The sequence below is a fragment of the Castanea sativa genome, chromosome 4 (genome assembly GCF_040712315.1).
Source record: "Castanea sativa cultivar Marrone di Chiusa Pesio chromosome 4, ASM4071231v1".
NCBI classification, from domain to species: Eukaryota; Viridiplantae; Streptophyta; class Magnoliopsida; order Fagales; family Fagaceae; genus Castanea; species Castanea sativa.
In genome coordinates, this window is record NC_134016.1 from 45111246 (window position 1) to 45134806 (window position 23561).

A 23561-nucleotide genomic window follows, 5' to 3' on the forward strand; every position below is an offset into this window, starting at 1 on the left:
TAGTCACTTTCTGACTCATATTCACATTCATGTTGATAATATTCTTGGGGCGGTTGGGCTTGACATGAGCATCCAAAGTGATTTTATATATACTAGCCTTATCATATGCGCTTCAAGCGTGCAATAAGACTTTATTTTTTAAGAAAAAAAAGTTTGTGTTTTTATTTTATATATATAATTTTATTTTGCAAATCTAATTTATAAGTGCATAAAGTAATTTGAAAATTAATAGAAAAGTGATCCTATTTTTTAGATAATATTTTAGTAGGAGATAGAGTCGCATTTTTACTGGATTGTCCTTTAGTTTTGTCTCTATTTAAATATAGGGGTGTAGAAGCATTTTTGAACTAAAAAAATGAGAAATCCAAACAGGAGAATCCCCTTAAATAATAGTATAGATATAAAAGTTGAAAATTTATGGAACATCAACAAGGAAAACATACACTTGCCCGGAAAAGAGAGAAGAAAATGTCAAATTTCCAGCAATTTTTAGTGCCAAATGTAACATTCATGTTGCTCCAACCCTTTTTTTTAACCATCTTTGGCCTTCGTCTTCATGCTCCTATTCAAATGGTCCTCCTTCCTTCCAAACAGAAACACCAAAAAAGACTCACCACCTTCACCACCAAAGCTACCAATCATTGGAAACCTTCACCAACTTGGCTTACAGCCTCACTGGTCACTCCAAACCTTAGCTCAAAGCCATGGCCCTCTCATGCTGCTTCACTTTGGCAGCGTACCAGTCCTTGTTGTCTCGTTTGTTGATGTTGCCCAAGAGATAATGAAGACCCAAGACCTAAAATTTGCAAACTGCCCCAAATCAAGCATGTTCGATACAGTGGCGGCTCTAGGAATTTTTCTCAGGGTGTTCCTTAAGAAGCATAAATTACACAATCTAATAAAAAAAGAAATTCATATATTGACAACAACAACAATAAAACAAACACGCAAATACATAAAGTTTACAATTGCTTTCTACGAGTTTTCATATTTTGAAATTGTTGCATGATAGTCTCATTATCAAAGCTACAAGCTACATCTCTTTCAATATACACAATCCAGCAATCATTCATGTTAGGACATATGTGGTTCACTTGTTAAGAACATATGTCGTTCTTTTATGTAATTAGCTAATCCTTTGACAAAATACACTTTACTTGTATTTGGATAGATCTAGGATGTGTTTAATGCATCAAGAAATCTTGTTTCAAGATCAAGTGTTAAAGCCATGCAAATCTATCCAAGAAACAAGTTGAGAAGTGCCTGACATTAAAGCTCGACAGCTGCTCGACAGCATCTCGACACCTCTAGCTGTCGAGGTTTAAGAAAAACAGTTTTTCAGATCTGTTTTGATTTCAATCCGTGGATATGTCTTTGGACCTTCTTTTCTCACAACCCTAGACATATAAAATGATTATTTTAAGGTCCGTCAAAGAAGACACAAGTTGCACAAGCATTGAGCAAAGTTTGTTCAAGCAATTTGTGACTGAAGACTAAGTTTGGCCTAGTTCATCTCTTTGTGAAGAAGTTGCTGTGTTTGTGCATCATAGGATTTTGTAACCAAGCATCTTCTTGTTTTTCATTGTGAAGATGAACTGAAGAATTTTGCAGCCAACATCTTTCTCAAGTTGGTGATTGAAGTCGTAGACTGGGATCCGCGCAATTGGTTAGTCACGTACTGGGAGTCGTGCATTGAAAATGAGAGATTGTCATTACAGAACAAGTCCAATTGGGTATTGGGGTAAGGGTTTAACTGTAGGTTGGTATAAGGTACTGAGATTCCTTTACTTGTAACCGCTTGTTTTGATAATAGTGGATTCTCGGGAGTGGTGAACTTAAAATCACCCGGTGAGGTTTTTGTCTTGAAGGTTTTCCCCATTCGTAAACAAATTACTGTGTCAATTTATTTTTCGCTGCATTTTAGTTTATTGGTGATTTGTTTGTACTACCACGCGTTTGTATGTTAAATTGATTAATTAATTAAACTTGACTAATTGATTAATTAATTAATCTATCACAAGGGGTCAATACGTTTTTGGCCTATCAATTCATCCACTGATCTTGCATTCGATTGCGCAGTTCATTCTTTATATATTTCATTGCTAAAAAACTTATTTCTATTGTTGCAGTAGCGATAAGAAGGGTCAAAGCTGACTTCACAAGCAAATAGACTAATGGATAAGTCTCTTTGCTATGTTTACTAACTTTTCAGCAAGTTCACTTACTCCTTGAAGCACTAACTTCCCTGTGGCTTTTGATAAGGAAAAGTTGATATGTCTAGCAAAAGCCATAAATGAATTACTTGGATTCAAACAAGCCATAAATGAATTACATTTTTAGCATGTGTGGCTTTTGATAAGGAAAAGTTGATACGTCTAGCAAAAGCCGCAAATGAATTACTTGGATTCAAGGAAGCCTTACAAAGTAGCAAATCAGTATTCGTCTTTGAAAAACGGTTGTTAAGCTCTTGAAGTTGCATATCTGTGACTGTGTAGAATAGCTCAACATGATAATGATGTAAATTTGTATTTTGTTAGGTGTTACGTTGCAACCTCCCACTAACTACAAATATTTCATCCATGTTCAAGATTGGAATATCATATGTGGTACAAAATGAAGACACTTCAGTCAATAAAGATATCCATTCATCATCTCTCATCACTTGCAATCATTGCTTAGACACTTTAACAAGATTCATAGCATTTACTATATCTTGATTTTTTTTTTTTTTTTGCAATGCTATTGACTACTCGTTTGTGATCCCTAAAATGTTTTTTATCAAGTGTAGAGCAAAGACAAATTCAAAAGATAGAATTGACCTCATAATAGATCGAGCTTCAAATTTTTGGTTAGAGAGGTCATCTTCTTCAATAATCTCAAGTACATCAACAACAGTAGAGGACATCAAAATCAAGTTGAGAATAGTCCCATAATATGATCCTCAATGTGTTTCTCTAGGACGTTTAAGATTTGTCTCTTGATTCAAACCTTGCCCACTTCTATGTACACAATTCTCTAATTCTTCTTTGATTTTGGCAAATTGTGCATCTCGAAGAGCATCTTGTCTCTTACAAGAGCCTTCAACAACAGTTACTAAATTACTAACCACATAAAAAAATTCAACAATGTTAATGTGATTTTTAGCGACGGTAACAAGTGTCAATTGAAGTTGATGAGCAAAACAATGGACATAAAATGTTGACTTATTCTCATTTAAAGTTAAAGTTTTGAGACCATTGATATCACCTAGCATATTATTAGCCTCATCATAACCTTGCCCACGTAGTTTCGATAAACTCAAATTATGTTCACAAAGTAAACATTCAATAGCATATTTGAGTGACAAAGTAGTGATACTTGCTACATGTACAGTACCAAGGAACCGCTCTATAGTAATTCCTTTTTTATTCACATAACGAAGAACGAGAGCCATTTGCTCTTTTACTGAGATATCACGTGACACATCAACTAATATTGAAAAGAACTCATTGTCAAGATCCTTGATGATGGCTTTGGATATTTCACGTGCAATTGCATTTACAATGTCTTTTTGAATTTCATGGTGGGTAAGCTTGCAATTTTTCAGAGCTTTTTGTAACACTTCATTGATAGATTCATTGTGATCCCCTAAAAATTATAGAAGCTCAAGGAAATTTCCTTTATCACTTGAACCTTAAGATTCATCGTGACCACGAAAAGCTAATCCTCGACATAAAAGGAAGCTTATTCAATCAACTATTGCATTTAATTGAACCCAATATTCAATTCTATCTTGATTTGATTACTTAACCAAAACACTTTGAATGTGTTGCTTTTCCTCCATTAGATCTTCACTCTTCTTGACAGCTTGGTTATGAGCACTATTAATTCCTCCAACATGGGAATTTAACTTCTCTTTCTGATTCCAAAGTTTGAATCTCTTCATTACAAAAGTCTCACCTCCTCTTTGCTTACCAATATCTTTCCCAAATAGGTAGCAATATTAACAAAATGCTACATCCTTGTCTATACTATATTCCAACCACTTTCTATTTACATACCATTTGGATATAAATCGATGGGGCTTTCCAAAAAAATATGATAAAGGGTAATCATCATGGTTTCGGAAAACAGGTTGACAAGGGCCTTTTTGTAAATAATATCGTCTTATTTCATCATAATTATTAGGATGATAAGATGATATCTTTTCTCGTAGCCTAGGATCTGAAGGAAGATTTTCTAAGTTAAAGTCAACATGAATTCGATTAGTAGATGAATATGAATCTTGCACAGGAGATGAATCGTGGGTATGTGGTTTTCTTATCAAATATTTGTCCATAATTCTAGCAAAAGAAAAACAATAAACTACAAGTTCATTTGAAATATTAATAAAAATATTAATTATTGTTGTTTAGTTGTTTCATTATTGTTTGTCTTTTATAAACTATAATTTGTTATATTGTTGTTTCATTAATTATAAAATTATTAGTTGTTGTTTAGCCTAACATAATTTATTTTTTTTGTCTTTTATAATGTGTTGGTTAATTACATTGTTAATTATTGTTTATTAGTTGCTTCTTCCAATTAATTATTGGTTAATTAAATTATTGTTTATTAGTTGCACTAGCACACACCCCATGTGCATTTACTTCCCCCAATTCAAAAATACCACCTTGGACCCACGTGCTCATCCACCCCCCCCCCCTCAACAGACAAGCCCCATCTCCATGGCCCCCATTCACAAGAGCCAATAAAAAAAATTCACAATCAAAATACAATAAAAGACAATTAATTGTAGGCGTAAATGCACTTTTAGTCCTTATATTTTGGCTTTTTTCCATTTTGGTCCTTACATTTTTAATTTCACCATTTTTAGTCCTTAAATCAATTAACGCGTATTATTTTGGTTATTTCTGTCAGTCAACAGATGGAAATATCTGAGATGGCTGACGGAGGACTTAAATATTATTAAAAATCCATATCACCCTTGACACATCAACATATAAATTTTAAAAATTAATTTATTAATTTTAACTAAATAAAAAAAAAGAATTAAAAACCAAAATTCACATGAATTAAGATCTAAAAGTTTCATCATTTTTTATTTTCATCATTATTTTTTCTTTTTATTATTTTGTTGGAAGATCATTACTTTGTTATGTTCTTTGTGTTCTTCCCATAACTGTTCATGTTCTTCCTCACTTTCCCAGAATTGTTCATGTTCTTCCTCAAATAACTTGTTGCCTAGAAAATTATAAAAAATAATATTTTTGTTTCTCTTCTTGCATTTTCTTAGCAACCAAATATGCGAAACACACAGCAATCTTCAAATGAGACCAAAACCCAACAATTACAAAAATACCAAAACACTAAAACATCTCTATCGGACCCAACCAACCAAACACTAAACATCAAAACTCAACCAAACACAACAATAGACCAAGAAAATCCTCCACCGATCCACCACCTTCAAACCCCACCAATGGCCAAAAAATCCAGATTTACCCATAACCTGTGAGCCCGGCTGACCTCCGCCACCTAGACCCATAAAACCCAACCAACACCATTGATCTCCACCTTCACCGAGTTGAGTCTGTCTTTCTTCACCTCCATCGCTAGTCTCCACTACCACCCAGACCCATAAAACTCCCTTAATAAAATCTTAAGCCCTCATCAGAAAACCAGATTTGAACAAGGTGAAAACCCCACTCAAATCAACAAAAATCATCACCCACAAACCCACCATTGGAGTGCGCCGCCACCTCTCTCCATTGAAATCTCCACCACTGAACTAAGAGATAGAGAGATGAAATAGAGAAAGACCCACCAATTTGAGACAAAAACCACCTACCGGTCCAAGAGCACCCACCGATCTAAGGTAAAGACCCACCGATTTGAGAGAGAGACCTACTGCTTTGAGAAAGACAGTGATTTGAGATAGAGAAAGAGAAACCTAATTGAGAGAGAGAAAGATTTGGGATTTTCAACCAAAGAGATTGAGAGAGTTTGAGAGAGAAAGGGAGAGAGTTTTAGGAAGATATTTTGAGCTCAGAGAGGAGAGTTCGGGGAAGAACATGAACAATCATGTTCTAGTGAAGAATATGTCTTCCAAAAATATAATGAAAAGAATATTTTATTTTATTTTTAAAAAATAAGTTTATTTTTATTATTTTATTTTATTTTTTCTAATGTGGCTTTTTTTTACATATTTAAAATGCTGATTTGTCATCTATTAATGGCCAAATTATTTTTCATTTTATTATTTTAATAGCCACGTCAGAATTAAAAGTGTCAGCACTTTACTCTGTTTGTCACGTAGGATTCTTCTGTTAAGTGAGTAATGGTAGGGACCAAAATGGAATGTGTTTTTCATTGTGGGGACTAAAAGTGGTAAAATAGAAATGTAGGGACCAAAATAGAAATGATCTCAAAACGTAGGGACCAAAAGTGCATTTACGCCTTAATTGTATCTCACCAACACCAACGGATAAAACCAAAAACAGGGGCAAATATTAATAAAGACTAAAGTTATAAAGTAAAGCTAAGATCAGCCAATCACAGTTCAAAAGAATTAGATAAAGTCTAAAAGTCTTAAAGAGAGAGAGAGAGAGAGAGACTCTCATTTCATTTGAATCATTTCATTTTCATTCTTCAGATAAAGAGAGAGAGACTGAGACAGAGAGAAATCCAATAACCCGTGTATGTAAGAGAGAAAAAGAGAGAGAAGGTAGTAAAGATGAAATACCTTGAGGTTGAGGGAGCAAAAAGGCCTGAGGTTGAGCCCCTGAGGGGCAATGCCGAAGGAATTGAGGCCAAGCCGCCAAGTCGGGCGACAAGTGACGGAGCGAGCGACGAGTGTGACCGATCGGCGAACTCCGATCCGATCCAGTGAGCAATCTTTGATGCTCGAATCCTAATGTGATGTGCTCTGGATTGGAGCTCGAGTTGTGTTTTTTGACCGATCTTTGATGCCTGATTCGTCTATTGGCTGTTGTGTTGCAGTGTTGCTCTGTTGACTGATGAGGTTTTTGTCTTTAGGTTAGGTTTCTGATTTAGTGATTTAAGATTTTAGTTTTTGCTTTAGCTTTACCATTTGATGAATCGGCAGATGCGTATATTGGGTTTTTTTTTTTAGAATCTGTGGGTTTGCTTTACCTATTTACCATCTGTTGGGTTGTTTTTTTTTTTTCTTTAGATTGGGTTTGCTTTACCATATGTTGTTTAGGATTGATGTTGGGCTTTTTTATGGGCTTGCTTTGTTACAAATTTTTTTTTTCCAGATTTCAGTTCAAAATTTTTTTTTGGGCTTTGTTTTTTTTTTGCTTGAAAGTAGAACAAATAATTTTTTTATTTGAGGGTGTTCCTAATTATTTTTTAAAGGGTAAAAAAAAAAAAAAAAGTAATTATTATATATAAATTTTTTTTTCAGGCCAGGGTGTTCTTGAGAACACACTGGGCTGAACGTGGCGCCACCACTGGTTTGATAAACTATTGTACAGTTACAAAGATGTTTCAATGGCTCCTTATGGTGAGTATTGGAGGCAAATGAAAAGCATACTTGTGCAACATCTTTTGAGTAACAAAAGAGTTTAGTCCTTTCACTATGTGAGATAGGAGGAAACTTCCCTAATGATAAAGAAAATCAAACAGTGTTATGATTCATCTTCATCTGTGAATTTTAGCAAGGTGTTTGTAGAGCTCACTCATGTAGTATGTAGGGTGGAAAGAAATATGGTGAAGGGGAAGGTGAAGGAAGTTTAATAAGCTTCCGGGGGAGTTTGTGGAATTGTTGGGTGTCATAAGTACGGGGGACTGTATTCCATGGCTTTCTTGGGTGAATCAAGTTAATGGCTTGGATGCTAGAGTGGAGAAAGTGGCCAAACAACTTTATGATTTTCTAGAAGCAGCAATTGAAGAGCATTTAAATTTTGAGAAGAAAGAGGGTCATGATCATGTTCTTATAGCTTGTTTGGATGGAGGGGGAGTAAAGCGGAGTAAAGTAGAGTAGAGGGAGGGAGAGTAAGTTAAATTAATTTATTTTGATGTTTTTCAAAGGGAGGAGGGGGAGAGATTTGGAGGGGTTCTAACTACTTCTAACCTCTCATTTTTAATTCCTCAAATTGGAGAGATTTGGAGGAAGAGTAGAGTATATAAATACTTGACCAAATGAATTATCAAATTTACCATTACCATATTAACAAAATTACAAACTATGAAAAGGCTAGTTATTCCTCTCCTCCTAACTTAATTTTGAAAACATGGTGGATGATAATCATTTCCCGCTACTCTCCTCCCCACTACTCTACTCCCCTCTACTCTCCTCTCCCTCCAAACTTCCAAACATAGCATTAGTGACTTTGTCGATGTTTTTTTTGGATTCAAAAAGAAAACGTTATCGGTTTCCCTATTGATAGAGTTAGCATTAAAGCTCTATTCCTAGTAAGCATCTCTCTCTCTCATGTGCATCTCATCCTCATTTTTGGGATTGATAAACTTCGCATGGGAATAAATGGCATAACCAGAATTTGAATTTAAGGGCTAAAACTTGTAATATATATATATATATATATATATATATATATATATATATATATATATATATATATATATATATAAACATATATATAGACACACACATCATCTGCAGACATTTAAATACACCCATGCCACTATGCACGAGCACAACGTACAGACATGTATATTTATATTCAAAGATTTGAATGGTAAAATACCACTCATTTGAATAATATTAAACATCATTTCAATGTTAGCTTACCCATAAAATGATAGTATAACTATTATATAATGTTTATTTGTTAAGGTTTAATATATACACACACTAATAAGTTGAGTTTTAATTTTTCATAGTCAAAGTTTTGCTTATAATTGTCATGTAATGAATTTTAGTATTTTAAAATAAATTTCAAGCGAAATTCATTATGGATATTGACTTATTGCTAATCTCATAAAATATATAAATTATTAAAATTTAAAACCATTTTTGCATTTACTTACTCATTTTTATGAAATACAATACGTTATTGTAGAAATAATTTGAATACTTAAACACATTGTTCTTGTGTGGGCGTGCGTCTCTCTCTCTCTCTCTCTCTTTATATATATATATATATATATATATATATATATATAATGGTTTTCCCTACCCAAGCGCCAAATCCGATCGATTATATAAGTCACGATCAGGTTTGAAATGTAACTAGTCATTAACTCATACGATGCACAGGTTTAAGATTTATCTCTTCTTGAAATAGTTTTTGCTAAAAAACATGTAAATTCAAGCTTTTAGAACATGTTCTTAGCATCCATAAAATTGCCACTAGGAAATATTACATGTCTGAAACACATGGGCATGTAATGTGGTTCAAGCTAATTAATACAAAGTTAGAGCATCTGTGTTTATAGATTATTCATAAACAAATAATTAGACAATTGGTATTACATTTTGAACATAGGATGATAGTAGTACATTTTTAGCTTGTAAAATAACACAAATCAAACAATTAGAAAACATAAAATGATCTCCCTAAGATAATCACATATTTGAATCATTTGCTTAGTAGATAACTTGAAGCTTTCTCACATCTTAATCCTTGTGTGCAGTACATTGCAACTCATTGAGGTAATTTCTCTATGTTTTCCCCAGGGTTTTGATGCTTCCATTTGAACCATTTACTTTCCCCTTTGATTGCTCATCATCCAAATCAAAAGCTTCAATTGATCCTCCACCCAAGTTGGAAATTCCTACACACCTAAGACACAAAAATCCATCTCCAAAATATGAATGCAAATTAATTATGTGCTTCTAAGATCTTACCGACATCAAATTTGGGTCTAAGACACAAAAATCAATCTTCGAAATATGCATGTTGAAAGCTCGGATTTGTGCTAAAACACAATAGCTATTTGGACCCCCAAATTAAAAGATTACGACTCGGTTGATTTTACTCTAACTTAACTAAGTGTGGAATAGAGTAAATGCGAGCGAACAAACAATAAAACTACTCTAAGCCATATTTATCATATATCAACAGTAAAATCAAAGCTAAAAGAGTAGGCAAGAAAGATGCAAACACAAGATAACACGGTGATGTGTTATCGAAGAACTCGGCGAAAAACCTCTCCTCCGCCCTCCAAGCGGTAAATCGATCCACTAGACAATAAGTTGAGATACACGAATAGCAAAAGACCTCCAAGCCTAATCTACCCAATGCACCTAAGCCCTCCAAGCTCCTACTCCAACAAGGCTTCTCGGAATCGTGTCTTGTCTAGCTTTCCAATTTAGCTCGATTGCATCTGCCAAAACTTGACTTCTTCTAATACTTCCCAACAGCACCAAAACCTCACTTGACACTCAGAATGGGTGTGGTAAGTGTTTGGGCTATCAATTTCTCAAGGATATGGATTTGGAGAGGTAGGAGTAAAGGAAAACTACAAAGGATTGTGTAGATGATTGTGACTATAATAATCTCTAACTCTTAAGTGTGTATGCTAGGGGTTTTCTCTTTGAAAGCACTTCTTACAATATATGGGTAATATGGGTATATATAGTGTGGGTGAAGACATGGTGTAATAGATATGCCAATATAGCAAAACAAAATGTTTCGCAAGAAGGCCTTACTTGCGAATTATTTGTGAAAACCAGTTGTCACCAATTTTTTATGACTCTTCGCATTCCAGTTATATGCTCTGTACGTGGCTCACTTCGCGAGAAGGCTTTTCGTGAACTTCTTGCTAAATCCACTTTGTCTTCAATAAAAACTTGAGTCTTCACACTCTCTTTCACCCACAACTCATACAATGAAATCCCATATAAAATACAGGGTAAACATGGTTGAACAAAATTACAATCAAATTTGGCATGGAATTAAAGCCAACACAAAATAGTTGTAAATAACAACTTTACAATCTCCCCCTTTGGCTATTTCATGACAAAACCCCTAAAATAGACTCTAGACTTAAACGTGAGTTTGGGAATAGTGGTAAAACTCACTCACACCTAATCTAGAAACTGTGAAGCACTTGCATGTATACACTTGTATCCTGAAACACTACAAAAACAAAATTTTCATTAAGCTTATGACAAGTTGAATACAAGGTACATATAGGAACAAGTAAAATGCGATCAAGGAATCAAACAAGATATAAACTATGAAGCATAACTTGATCAAATAAGAACAATCATCAAAGAATGACTACAATGAACATTTAACTAGTAAATGATCATCTAGACACGCAATGCAATTAAGAGCAATGCAAAAATTAATTGCATGTCCAACACACATCAATTGCAAAACACAAAAGGTATTTGCATTAAGGATACAAGATCCAACAAAGGCACAAGAGTGTAGTGCTAAAGATAATGTATGCATTAATCTAAAGGTACTTAAAATGCTACAAAACAAGGATACATAAACAAAGTACTAAAAAATAAACTGAAGTTTTATACTAAATTACTTTAAGGCTTTAAAAGAAAGCAATGTAAATATCCAAGAGTTATAAAAACTATAAGGTAAATGAAAATAGACTATTAAAGCAAAAGTAAACTACTAAACCGCCAAAATAAACCAGTATCTATGATATGTTATGCTATGCTATGCTCCCCCTCAAACTAAGCAACTCCCTCTCAAACTACTCCCCCTTTTTGACCGGAATGGCCAAAGAGGCTAGAACTCCTCAAATTTTGATTCGGATCTCTCTTGTTGCTGTCACTGTCCATCATCATGTCATCAATCTGTGACGATAGTGCAATAATTTGACCTTCGACATAGATAAACTGTTTGTAGGTCTCATATTATTTCTTTTCTCAAATTTATTTCAAATAATTTAACTTTGAAAAAAACTTTTATATGCTAATTTTAACCTTCTGACATGCAAAAAAAAAAAAAAAAAGGCTATAGAAGAGATGGGGTGGATTATATGAGGGAAAAGTTAATGAATGTTCTAAAAGTATTGATTTAAGAATTATTTTTAAAAATATTTTAATAGAAAAATAATAAAATATATTTTTTTTTATAAAAATTTTATATTTTTCTTAAAAGTAATTTAAAATTTTTTCTAAAATAATTTGTAAACCGGAAAAAAAAAAAAAGGGGCAAAGCCCTTAATTGAACTCTACATAGCGCTGATGGAATCCAGATAACTAGGGATGACAATTTTTCCCCGCCCCGCTTGACCCGCCCCTTCCCGTGCGGGTTTTCCCCGCCCCGCAAAGGTGATGGGGCGGGGATGGGGCGAGATTTTAGACCCGCACCACGGGGCGGGGCGGGGATGGGATATGTTTACACTTTTTAAACCCACCTTGCCCCACCCCGCGTTAATAAGAATTAAGTTGTAATTTTTTCATACTCTAAAATCTTACTATTTAAACAAAAATATCATCAGCTTATTTTATTCTACCTAACGTGGTTCTACCTCTCTTTTCTCTCAAGCAAAGTTGGAAATTAGGTACCAGTTTCAACTCTTTTTTTTTTTTTTTGTATTTTCATTCATGATTCATATGTCTTTCTCAACTTACTTTTCATCATTAACATAATATGAGATTTTTGTGTCATACTATGAGATTTTTGTTGTGACATTGTCTTGTTAAACATTTAGATAATATTATTTAGTTTTTGCTAAAAATTAGTTTGATTTTATAGGATAAATTATTTATAATTTCAAGTATATTTTTAATATTGAAACATGTCATTTTATTTGAAAAAATGGTAATAGTTATAGGGAAAATTAACAAGAAATAAAGTTTTACAATGTAGGGCGGGGCTTTGCGGGTCTTCGCGGGGACTTAAGGGGCGGGGATGGGGTAAGAAATTTTCCCCGTCATGCGGGGCAGGGCGGCAATGGGGTAAGAAAAATCTATACGGGGCGGGAGCGGGGGCGAAGATCCCATCCTTCGGCCCCGCCCCGCCCCATTGCCATCCCTACAGATAACGCAACAGGCTAAAAAAAGCACACGCAGTGAAATATGGGCCAAATGGCACATTATTTTAAAGGATGCGTGTGAATATAACATTCGTTGTAGATATTCTATGTCCTTATTCTTTTTGTCATTTTGGATTTGGGCCGGTTTGATTTAGAAGACCTTTTCAAGTAAGTTGTGCTTGTTGGTTTTTTTTTTTTATTAATCTTTATATTTTATTTTTATGTCAAATTTATGTTTGTTGGGTTAGTCCAAAAGCTCATTCAATAAATGAATAATGGGCCAAATTTCACATTATTTAAAGGGACAAGTGTGAACCTAATTATTTTCCCAAATTTGTTTATTTAATTTTAAAACAAAACAAAATATATATGATGACTACACAACAAAGAAATATAAGAGAAAGATGAGGTTACTCTTAAAGGACTAATCCTTCCATGGTTATATAGTAGATAGGTCAGTTATTGCAAAAATTGAATTAAAAAAATTCAGATGTTAAAACTTTCAAAAAAAAAAAAAAAATATTTTTTAAATATTCAAAGACTAGAAATTATTGAAAAAAAAATGACAATGTGACTACACAACAAAGAAATATAGAGAAAGATGAGTTACCTTCCAAAAAATAATCTATGGTTATAGTTGTTGAAATATGTTAGACAATTTAGATTTTGCAAAAAAAAAAAAAAGTAAAAAAAATCAAAGAATTAGATGTCAAAACTTCCAAAACTTTTAAAGAACAAGAAAGAAAAATAATTAGATGATTTAGAGCTATAAAAGATAATGCACCAGTTGTGTTTATTTTCTAGGTTGCATAGAGCTTTTTTTTTTTTTTTCAAAGCTAAAACTTTCTACAAAAATCAATACAACCCCACGTCATTATTTTATTTTTTAATTTTTTAACGTAGGATGTAGGCTTCATTAACTGCAATATGGGTTTATTTGGAATTGGTGTCATCCTAAGAAATTTTAAACCCACATTATCTAATCAATTAACGTAGGATGTGGGTATACTTAATTAAAGAAATTACTTTTCTGAATTATAATCCTAATGTTTTTTTAGAGAGTTTTAACTTATGGCGTGTGCTCCTGTGATAGCTCTTTATCATTAGATCAAAATACTAATCGGTTTTTGGTATACGCGGAGATTGAATCCCAAATTTCTTATTCAACTATCAAAGACTTTATCTAGAGTATAGTGACATGATGCTCATTTTTTTTTTTCACATTTATGATAAAATTTATGATAAATTTAGTAAGTGAGATCCACCACCAATAAGAGAAAAAGGACTACCAAGTTATCACTTACTTCTATGTGCCTTAAAAGTTGAAAGAGCTTAAGATTCATTGGTAAGAAATAGCAACTAGCAAGATAAGGAGTGTAATAATACAAGAAAACAACATTTGTATCTAAAACGTAGCTATAGATAGAGAGGGTACCATCATAAACAAACTATGGATAATGTTAGGGTCATAATTTTCTATGTAATTGGCTAATCTTTTTAATAAAATGCATTTTACTTGTAAATTGGGTAAATCTAAATTGAGTTTGATACATTTCAAGAGGTTGTATTAAAGACATGGAGATTAATTCAGGAAACAAATAAAGAAAAGTTGTTTTACTGAAACTCGACAAATAGCTAGACAGGAAGCTGCTATCAATATTAATGGGTTGCTTGATAGAAGCTCGATCTATCGAGCTTTATGAATTCAGGATTCCAGATTAGGGTTTCTTTTCTCATAGTCCTACACATATATAGAGCTTATTTTAAGAACCGTCACATATAGAGACAGAAACCAAAAGTTTATTTTTCTCTATGAGAAGATACTGCGTTTGTACACCATAAGGTTTTGTAATCAAGTAATTCCTGATCTTCATCGTCGATAAAGAGAAGACTTTGCCGCCAACAACAACCATTCAAACTGCTAGAGTTGGTCATGTACTAGGATTCGTGCAAAAGAGTTAGTTATTGATTGGTGCTTTGTGCAACAAAGGAAAGAAGGCTACTACAAGATTAAGTCCAATTGGTTATTGGTGCAAAGGTTCAACTGTAGGTTAGTATTCTGGGATAGGCCAGCGTAGTGGTAAGATTCCTTATACATGTAACTGCTTAATTGTTGATTAGTAGATTTTTGGGAGTGGTGACCTTAAAATCACGTGGTGAAGTTTTTGCCTTGCGATAAGTTTTCCCCATTTGTCAACAAATTACCATATCAATTTAATTTCTGTTACATTTACTTTAATTGGTGATTTGTTGATACCTTCACAATTTGCATGCAATTTAACCTAATTAATTAATTTTGGTAATTAAATTAATTAACCAGGGTCAAGTTATCTTAACCCAACAAATAATAATTAGCTATTCATAATTTTGGGTGGAGTTCAATAATTAATGAGATAGACCCATTGTGTTTTAAACTTCCAGCTAAACGTTTCTGCCTATTTCACAAGCTATATTTTATGCATCCTTCCTAGCATTCACTCGAGACAATTTACAGGGGTTACAAATAATCGTTTGACAAGGGTTCATCATTTGCTTACTATTTACTCAGATTCATGTTCATATTATCCTTTTATTGAAGCTGTTAGGCATGTTTGAACATCAACAAGGGAATCCCATTAAAAATAAAATAAAAACATCTACAAGGGAAACCCCAAAAACTAAAACATGTACTTGCCCGAAAAAGAGAGAAGAAATTGTCACATTTCTTGCAATTTTTAGTGCCAAATGTAACATCCTTGTTGCTGCTGCCATTGTTTTAACAATTTTTTTTAATGGCAATTTTTAATTAAATAGGAAAAAAACTTGATTTAAATAAATTTGAAATTTAAAAAACTCAATTAACCAAAAGTAAAGTTAGAGGATTAAAATAAATTTCAGTTAAACTTAGTAAATACAAGTTTCATTTTAGAAATTTTTTTAATGAGAAGAAAGTTGTATTATTATTTTTTTTATTACTTTTTGAAAAATCAGGCTTATTTTATATATCATCATTTCATTCAGCCAAGTGAATTTATCATATTTTATGTCATTCAACTTAAATTTAATAGCAAGACCCATTATTATATGAGAGGAAGTATATTTATTGTACTCTTAGAATATTATATAATTATCCAATTTTTGCCCAAAATTCTTGTAACTCAATGGCATAACATGTTTTTTTATTTAGAAAAACCATGATTCAAAAACCCCTTCTTTTATTGTTGTAACTTGAAACCAATAAATTATATTTAATAAAAAAAAAAAACAATTTTTCTATATTTGAGATGCATACATCTCGCATGTAACTATTGTATAATCATGATCAAATGGCGATCAATTTTTTAGTATTCACTAACTTCTATTTTAATCCACTTTCTGTGCACTAGATGACTTTGTGATTTTATCTATTTCACATGCAAATAGCGCGGAGCAACGTGAAGGAAATGGAGCTTCATTTTTTTTTTTCCTTTTCTTTTTTTACTCCAATGGATGGTGATAACTAATGATTAGAAATCAGATAAATTAATAGTGTAAAATTTAGGTGCCCATGTTCCATGCCTCCATGGATATATATAAGGGGACGAGGGAAACGTTTTGCTAAATAAAAGACAAAAAGTCATTGTTCATAAGAGATACTTTGTTGATTTGTTCTTTCATTTGAAATTGCAATAGAAATGACTACTCCTATTAAACTAAGTAATGCATAGGTACAATTTAACAAAAAAAAAAAAAACACATACAACGTACATTCACACACATATATAATGAAATTTTTTTTATAATAAATTTGAATTATCTTAAGCAACACAAACAAATGATATTGGAAAACGTAATTGTTAGGTTCTAAGACTTTAGGATCTAAATGTATTAGAACTTCAATGTGCAATGTTGATAAACCATGATCAAAACTTAGAGTCTACATATAGGCTGCTCAAAGTGTGTTTATGTGTAAAGTTGAAATCGAATAATTGCAGGAAATTACTATTTAATTTCTGCAAGGCTCGATTGATTGAAGCTCGTGCTGATTGTTTTTCTGCAAAATTTTTCCAACTCAGTCCAAGCCTGTTTGACGTATAGGATTTTATGTTTTATGTCTCATATAAAAAAGAAAAACCCTAGCCACATTTTAGAGATTTTTGATATGCTGTATGTGTGAATCTCTTGTGAGACCTAGAGGTGTTTACCTTCATACATACTTAGGGTTATCAAGATCAAGATTAATATCGAGAACTTGGTGATCTCTTCAGTTGTTGTTTCAAGAGCTTAAAGAAAAACATAAGTGGGTGTACTTGTGGCTGTTGTGGATCTAAGATAGAAGTAGTCTGTGGACTTAGAGCTGTCACGTGGTCGTGGTAGTAAGTTTTCTACTCGAGATAGCATTAGGATTTTAGTAGTCTAAGTCTTTTTGTAAAACTTTAATTCTTTCATAGTGGATCTGTTTTATCTTGAGGATAGCTAAGTTAAATCCTCCCTAGGTTTTTTACTGGTTTGGTTTTCCTGAGTTATCATATCATGTGTTATTTACTTTTTCGCACTGTTTTACATGATATAATTTGAATGTGTTAACCTAGATCTGAATAATTTATCTAAGTAATCACTTGGCTAAATAACTAGGTTAAATAACTAGTGTTTTAAGGGGCCAAAAAACGTACAAGTTGTATCAGAGCGGGTTAGCTCTAGTGTTTAAATCTTTTGATCTAAGAGTTGACCTTTGACCCCTGTTGTCATGGAACATGGTCACTTTCTTGTGATCTCGTCTCACTTTGATGGGAAGAACTATGCCTACTGGAAAGTAAGGATGAAAACACTTTTGAAATCCATTGATAAGAGGGTTTGGAATTTCATTGAATACGGATGGGAGAAGCTGACTACTCCTATAAACGAGTGGCAAACTTCTCAAAAAGAAGCAGCCGCTTTTAATAGCAAAGTCATGAATGTTATTTTTAATGTTGTTTCTATAGAGGAATTCAAGAGTATCTCAAATGTTAAGGTTGTTCATACTACATGGAATATTCTCCAAACTGTGCATGAAGGCACAAAGGCAGTTAAGATCAATAAGTTGCAGCAGTTAACAACTAGATTTGAAAGCATTAGGATCTTTGATGATGAAAGTTTTGATGAATTCTATGTTAAGCTTAATGACATTATTAGTTCTGCTTATAATTTGGGTGAAAGTTATGATCAACCTAAAATTGTCAGGAAGATTCTTAGATCCTTGATTGAGGATTTTAGTCCCAAAGTAACTGCCATTACTGAGAGTAAGGATGTGGACTCCATCCTTGTTGATGAGCTTGTAAGATCTCTCCAGTCCTATGACCTAGACCTAACCAAGATAAACAAATCCAAATCAATGGCTCTTAAGTCAGTTGATGATATTGATGAGAATGGATTTGATGATGAACTCTCTTCTACATAGATTGCATATCTTGCCAAGAATTATAGAAACTTTTTTAGGAACAATAATAGAAGGGCAAGAGGTAAAAACAATGCAGAACCTATGAATTTTAAGAGGAATGAACCCACTAAAGTGAACAATATTGATAAATCTAAAGAGAAAGTAGGTCAAACCTCTAGTAATTCTTTAGGTCAACAATGTTTTGGTTGTCAAGGGTATGGTCATGTGAAATCAGAATGTCCTACATTCTTGAGATCAAAGGGTAAGACTATGGTTGTAACCCTTAGTGATGATAAAGTTTCTGATCATGAGTCTGGTAGTGATGGGGATGGAAACTTCATTGCTTTCATAGCTACCGCTGTAGTTGATGAAAGTGTTATTGTTGTAGAGAACCCTTCTGTGATGGAAATATGCATGTGTGCAGCAGAAAACAACGGATCTACTTCATTCATAAATGTTAACATGTACTATATAAGTTTTAGAATTTGAGAACAAGAGAGTGTACCTTGGAGCGGTGAATTTCAAAACCGAAGATCAAAAGTACTTAGGAACACTTTTAATCTTCACTCCAATTCTACTAACGCCCAAGATGTGTGGTCTCTTAATCAGTTCCAAAGGGAGAATGTCAAAAAATGTCTAACACTTCTTACACCACTTCACAAAATGGTGTTCTTATTTAAAATCTCTACAAAAAATTCTGTATATTTCTCCCTTTGTGTCTAACCGATTATCTAATTGGGTTGACCTTTTGGTCCTTTCCAATTGGGCTTAAGTGTGTGGCTTGGAGTGGGACTAAAAGAGACCAATAAGACATTAGCTCCAATGGGCCTTGGGCTTTTCAGTTAACTCTTGACAAGTCCAAAGTTACCATTAACTATATTTAATATCACTATATAAATATAGTTGCACTCTAGGCCTTATCTATAAATTATATCCCAAGACTTTATTGTACATATAACCCTTTCATTAAAATATTTGTAGTAACACAAAGTTATGAATGTAGACTGTCACTTTGTAAATTACTACATCTTATCCTTGAGTCCCGATTTAATCCTTTAAGTTATTCATCATATATTTATGAAATCCAATTTCATAAATATATACTCTAGTAACTATTTACTAAAGTAGTTAGGCCTAACATTTTGAATAACAAACCCATTAAACTTATCTCAAAGGAATATTTTGTATCTCCATTAAGGGACTATGAATTCCATCTTGAGAATATATGTTCTATCAACACTAAATGTGGTTGCCCAATATACTGAGGTTTTAACCATTACTCTAGATCTCACTCTTGATATATCAAAGCAACCTACACCTCATGATCAAGTCTATTATTCTCTCAATATTAAGAGTTCATGCAAATATAAGTCGTGAGTTTATTATTCATTTGACAGTCGTTGGATGAATAATAAATTTCACACGGTCCAGTTCAATATATTTTAACTCTTAAAACATATCAACATACCAACTAGAAATCTCCATTTCCATGATCAAGACAAATCATCTTAGTTGACATATTATAGTCTTCGCAGATGAAATGCCCAATTTTCATCACCGACTACGAACTACATTTTGAGTTTACAAGGAATTTGTGATTTACATCTTCTGTGACTAAATCACATTAATCACATACAATGCATCTCATGGACTATATGATAATGTCCTAATATTCATGTTACCATTATTTTTAGAAAACAACTTTATTAAACACAACATTAAGTCATACATAATGTCATAAATAATAACATACATAGCATCATACAAGGGCAGTAATTCTAACATTTTGATGGGGAACTCTTTGAATGTGTTGATTTGCAAGAAACTTACAATAAGCTATGCAAAGTTGTTGCAAAAGATGCAATGAATGTTGAAAAAGGTTTTTAAAAAATTACTTCTCTTGAACTTGATAAGAAAGATTTGGTGTTGAAATTTCTTGATGCTAGCACTTTAATTGATAAAGTGAAGATTGAGAACATGATGTTGACTAACAAGATTAAGAAATTGGAACTAGAATTATCTGTTGTTAGAGAACAAACTAATAGATCTGCTAGTTCTAAACTTGATTACATGTTGAGTGTTCAAAAGTCTCCTTTAAAAAAAATTGGTCTAGGTTTTGTAGAAAACATCTCTTTGTTTGGAACTCATTCCACCTAGGAAGCTACACCTTCTAAGAAAATTAGGGTTAATCTCAAAGTGTCTAAACCTAAGAAGCCTTCTCTCCCTAAGGATAAGTTGCATGATAGACCAGTCTAGATTTGTCATTTTTGTGGAAAGACTGGACATATTCTTCCAAACTGTCTCAAGTTGCGAGCTGTAAAGCGAGCAAATAAGCCAAAAGTACCTGTGCCTCAAATACAAGATCCTATGGTACTTATTGGTAAGTTGGTAAAGGTATTAAACCTTTATTCCAATTTAGGAGTTGCTCATCATTCTAATCAGAATAATAACTCCGATGCTAGAGGTGCATCTAAAAGGTTTTGGATGCAAAAGACTCAATCTAATTGAGACTTTTTGACATGGTCCTTGTGCTTCATCTCTCTATTCTTTGTCACTATTCTTCTTTTGGTGTTTTGTTTTCTTTTTGTTTTTTAGGAATTGTATTGCATAACATTTATGCATTTCATGTTAGGTTGTTTTGTTTTGTTTTTTTTTTTTAAAAAGAAAAAAAATATATTTTGCATCATTGTTGTTGGACTTGAAATCAAGGCTAGCCATATTAGTTTTACATAACATGTTTATGTCCTTTGTCTAGCTTGGATGAGCTTATTTTATTTCACTTTACCAGTTTTAGCTATGTTGTGCATGTTGCGTGAGAGTTGTTCATAATTTTTGATCACATAATCTTAATTTTGAAGCCACATACTTTTGATTGTAAGGACTAAAAAATCCTAAAAGAAATTCATAAATAACTATCTTACTACTGTTTACTAGCCAATCGTGAATACCTTAGTGCATATTATATGATTTTGTGCTAAAGAAAGTGTAGCACATGCACAAAAAGAACATAATGTGTAGCTTTGGTTATAATGAATTCTAATAAAATAAAATTGATGTATACATTATTGGGCTATAATAAATTCAAATTGAAATAAAAATTGGTGTGTACATTATGAGGCAAATCAAGAAACTTACATGATTGCAAGCTTGTTTTCTAGGAGATGTGGGAGTTATATGATGTAACTCTTTAGGTAATAGTCACTTTCAAATTCATGTGATGAATTTTGTAGAAAATGTGATTAATTTCTATTTACTTATTACCTCATATGTATCTCATGCTTTTGCTAGTTGCACACGCTACACAAGTTATTCTTTGCTAAACTTAGTACATAAAATTGTGCGTGAATTTGGTTTGGCCATTCAAGATTATATGTTCCTTGATTTTGATACAAAATATGTTAAATGTTTGAGTTTTGGGGACAAAAGGTTGAAAATCTTGTTTTTGGAAGATCTGGATTGAACTTTGGTGTTTTGAAAAAAATTTAAACTCATATTCATGCATTTCATTCATGAATTATGGTGGTTTGAGTGGAGCTTGCATGAAACTTGCTCTGTTTTTTTTTTTTTTTTTTAAAATTTCAAAATTCCAGATTTTTTATTGATAAAATGTGTTTTTTGACTGGTCAAAAATGCGATAAAAACCATGGTAACAATTTGCCTGGCTCGATCGGTGCTTAATTGGTGCTAGATCAATCGAAGTTGCTCTTCGATTGACTGAACCTAATTTTTGACCTATTGAAAATCAATCTGTGAGTTATTTAAAAGGATTTTTCTCTCATGTGTTCTTCACACCTTTCATACCTTTTCAAAAGCTCTTCCCTCTCTTTGCTTGACCAATTGAATCTAAGTTGTTTTTGTCACTTTCTGCCTTAAATCTTCAAAGGGTTTTTGTCTTCTAGTTTGAGTAAGTCCCTTTTGCTCTTTCTTTTTCTTTCAAATCATATTTTTCATGCATTTTTTCCTCTAAATTTCGAACATGGGATTTTGGAATTTTTGTTCAAATCAGTTGATTTTAATCAATTTTGTTTAATGGGTTTTTGTCCTTGAATGTTATTAACATGATTCCTATGCATTGATTTGATTAATTTTGTATTTTGGGAAAAATTTGAATTTCTAGGGCTTGAAACTACATGAAATTGGGGATTTTGTTCAATTGTGCCTATTTTGGTAAAATTGACTTGTGTAATTGATTGATTATATCATTATATGATGATTTCTATATAGTGTAATGATTAATTACTCAATTTGGTTAAGTTTTTGAAATTGGAGTTTTTCAAAATTTGAGGTTTTTGTTCTAAAACTCTATATTCAAGTCAATTGTTGATTTATAATGTATAATTGAACAAATTTCAGTGCATTAGAGCATGCATCATTTGTTCATTCATGTCATGCATCATATAAATTATTATTTGTTTCTCTCTAACCTTATCTAATGCAGTTTGCCCTCGGTTTTTTTTTTTTTTTTTTGGGTTTCTGTTGTGTCCTCCCTTTCCTCCCTTAGAATCATGGTTAGGAAGACGAGGGTAAACAAGAAATCCACCTCCACCTCTACCTCCATGCCAACTTTCAATAGTAAGAGGTTTAGGGTTGAGAAAATCAAGAGACCTATGAGAAAGTTAACATTTTTAGGTCTATTTAGGTTGAGAGAAAGGTGCTTTTAGATGAGCTTGATGGGGAGATTAGGAGAAATTTTGAGCGTAGGGGTTGGTTGTCTCTTATGGATATAGAGTACCCTCATTTGGCTGCCTTGATAAGAGAGTTCGACTTGAACCTCTCTGTCCACTTCGATGCCTCCAACACTCAGTATGTGAGTAGTTGGATAAGGGGTGAAGAGTATACCATTACTCTTTCTGTAGTGGCCTTTACTCTTGGGGTACCTTTGGTACGACAGCTAGTCTACCCTTATTCTGAGACCCTTCCTCTTGATAACATTATGTCATATCTCACTGATACATCCATTTAGTGGGGTACTGATCCTCGTATCATCTCACATGGGCTTATTGAGATTCATTATTTGTTTTTTCAAATTTCGTGTCATTCTATTTGGCCTATCTTTCACTTGCACACCATTTCTCTTAAGCGTTGTGCATTTTTTTATGCCTTTGTGACTGATGCTCCTATGTATTTTCTGTCCCTTTTCATTCGTTCTTTAGTTGAGGTTCATAGGAGTAGTTCTAAATCACATGGTCTTTTCTTCCCTGTTTTTATACATAGGATTTTGTTACATTTAGGTTTAGAGGATTTTCTTGCATCTGAGCTCGTACACATT

At 32.9% G+C, this 23561-nt stretch overlaps 1 pseudogene; it reads left to right on the forward strand.

The window, feature by feature from the left end:
• Positions 1–468: 468 nt before the first annotated feature.
• LOC142632993 (cytochrome P450 736A117-like) lies at positions 469–18313 on the forward strand (annotated as a pseudogene).
• The last annotated feature ends 5248 nt before the right edge of the window (positions 18314–23561 follow it).